Source organism: Anopheles moucheti, chromosome 2 (assembly GCF_943734755.1).
Source record: "Anopheles moucheti chromosome 2, idAnoMoucSN_F20_07, whole genome shotgun sequence".
NCBI lineage: Eukaryota > Metazoa > Arthropoda > Insecta > Diptera > Culicidae > Anopheles > Anopheles moucheti.
This window is the reverse complement of record NC_069140.1, coordinates 60,123,155-60,126,083: the sequence shown is the minus strand read 5'-3', so window position 1 is coordinate 60,126,083 and position 2,929 is coordinate 60,123,155. Positions and strand designations below refer to the sequence as shown.

The 2,929-nt window shown below is 39.0% G+C and overlaps 1 long non-coding RNA gene across 1 annotated transcript; it reads right to left on the bottom strand.

The window, feature by feature from the left end:
- Positions 1–278: 278 nt before the first annotated feature.
- On the bottom strand, positions 279–1,656 carry LOC128298255 (uncharacterized). The gene is made up of 3 exons (XR_008287262.1): positions 1,512–1,656; positions 923–1,125; positions 279–722 (listed from the first exon to the last, which is right to left on the bottom strand). It is a non-coding gene; the product is annotated as an uncharacterized LOC128298255 (long non-coding RNA).
- Between the last annotated feature and the right edge of the window lie 1,273 nt (positions 1,657–2,929).

The window sequence follows — 2,929 nt, the reverse complement described above, 5'->3', positions numbered from 1 at the left end:
TGTTGAGTGTGTCTTTTTCGCACGAACAGACAGAACTATTAGTAAAACAATGATGCACTGAATTAGCCAAATGCTAACGATTATACATACGGAAATGTAGCATACCTAGTTTAATTCTTTACTTTTGACTTGACTGTTATCCGATTTTACCACCGGTTAGTTAAGTTCCACAAGGTATACGTGGCCGGAGAAGATTTTATATTGCCCTCTCTTTTTCGAATATGCCTGTTCGAATATAAGCGATCAACGACCAGTTTTGACCACCCGAACGTGTCTGTACACAGTGATTTTACACGTATGTTTGTATTGGTGCTCTTAAAACGCGTGTTGCTGAAAAATTGACAAGTCCAAGGAAGCCGGTAAGCAAAACAATAACAAACGCGAATCCGAACTTATATTTTATATCTTTCTAGCAAAAGAATTGTTCCGCATGGATAAAAATGAGATTCGGAACCATCCCAGCATCTGTACCGTAATATATTGACGGCCCCACAGGCTCTGCTACCCATTTCCTATTCCGTCCTCGTCCTCGTTGTGCGTAGTAGAAGCTTTTGTCACCGTATGTCCAATCGTGGGTGTACGAGGTAGTCCGAAACCCTCGGGCGGATTGTGTCACTTGGCAAAAAAGGACGGAGTGGATACTCCAGGTTTCTGAGCTACCAAGCCGTCAGCTTGAGACCTTCCAGAGGAACATAGGAATTGAGCGCAGAGCAAGTTGAATCCTGTAAGTAGGATAGGATTGATTCTGTAAATATGATGAAATGATGAAATGAACATTGGAATGAAATTATATGTAATTATGCAACACCATGCCAGACTAACACGATCCAACACAACACGTGGACATCAGACACTACAACAATAATATCATAACCCAATGTTCCGCAACGTCAGCAGACGGATGCTCCCGTGTTATACATACCGATAGACCTATAAACCTAAATTAGTCTGGTATTGATAATTGAATAAAACACTCATTATTATATAGTTATTCCTTGGTTGACGAGACGAGCTTCATACTGCGGTATTGTAAATTTGTTTCAAAAACCAAGTTTGTTCACACAACTGTCCAGTATCTCCTTTGAAGCGTCGGTCGGACAACGATGAGCGCATGAAGAATATCTGCTGTCGAAAGATTAGGTAGAATTAATTATTGTGTTATTGGTAGAAATAATAATTATATTATAAATTAGCTTATCTATGCTAACAACAATAAACCATACAATAGTCCCCCCCTAATCTCACTTTGCGCCCACAACACCAAACTATGCGTTGCTCATATAATTGGTTTATTGCGGTTAAACCCGTAAATTAAGGCACAACTATATTGATAGAACACAACTATATTGATAGAACATGTGTGACTGCGCGTTTGCAGCATAAGGATCACGCTAATCTCACTTTTCCACCCACAAAACCTTAAAACTATGCACAACGCATTCTAGAACACATTTTATCACACTTCCACTGATTAATTAACTATATTTAGCATAAAAAACGATTTTACTTACCAAAGATCATCTCCGTCGATGTCGGCACTGAAACTGTACCGGAACACGTCAATGTGTTGAGTTTTGCGGCGTTTCTTTGTCCATTGGCGACGGCGCAGATGCTGGGATGGTTCCGAATCTCATTTTTATCCATGCGGAACAATTCTTTTGCTAGAAAGATATAAAATATAAGTTCGGATTCGCGTTTGTTATTGTTTTGCTTACCGGCTTCCTTGGACTTGTCAATTTTTCAGCAACACGCCTTTTAAGAGCACCAACACAACCATACATGTGAAATCACTGTGTACAGAAACGTTCGGGTGGTCAAAACTGGTCGTTGGTCGTCTTTAGAGTAGGGCAGACATATTCAAGAAAGAGAGGGCAATATGAAATCCTGTGTGCGACCACAAATGTGTGGACCAAGAGAGGTACCCGGGTAGAAGAACGTGTGTAAAACTACTCGAATTGTCTAGGGGGTATGCACAGTGAGGGAAGGCTCCTTTCGTACAGCCATAATAGTGAAAATTCTTGTTCGTTTATTTCTTGTTTTTGGATGTTCAAAGTGCAGTGAAAATAGCGTGACAGTGACTAAATAAATATTTTTAAATTGAAAATAACGTAAAGTATATCGTGTAGCAAGTGTTGCATACCACACTGTATTTCCTTTGTCACCGAACAGATCGAAACCCAAGCTACAAATATCCCACGAAAAGACCTATTCGTTTTGTTTATACTACTAGTTAGCGAGTTCATTTGTTTCAAAATCGTTTGTACGGCATATTAAGCGATAATTCAACGTTATACTGTATTTATAGTTGATTTCCTAATTTTTCATGCAAGTTTTATGCACAATCAAACGATTGTTCAACAATTTTCTATTTTAAGCCAACAACCATTGGCATTGTTGATGTTGGTACCTTGGGCTTTGCTTTGGTTGTCATGCCATATGAAGCTTGGGAAGAAAACAAATAAGAACATCAACAACATCAAGGGAGAGATAAACAGTTAAACAAACGTGTTTTTGTCGGTAATATTTTAAAATACGGTTGTTTTCTTGATAGAAATATCATTCAGTAGTCTTCCACGAAACTAATCCAGTATATTGCGTAGCTGTGTCACCTTCATGAGCTGGTACCGATTCTGAATGGGATCGCAAATAGTGAAGCAGGCGGCTTGAAAGCAAGAAAGCAAGTCCTTTTTGTTGTATGAACTAGAACGAGGAAAGCATCCCGAATTAAAACTGTGTTAAATTATTCCTGTGTAGACACATCCAACAATACTTCCAGCACCACCTCGCAATGTTTTTTTTTGTCGGAATAGTTTCTCTAAACGCCTTCAATTTGTGTAGCTGATGGTGTTTTTTGTGTAGTTTTTGTGGCACTAAAGGTCGTGAAAGAAAACTACATGCACGTTTTGCTGGTAACGTGTTTGTAACACTG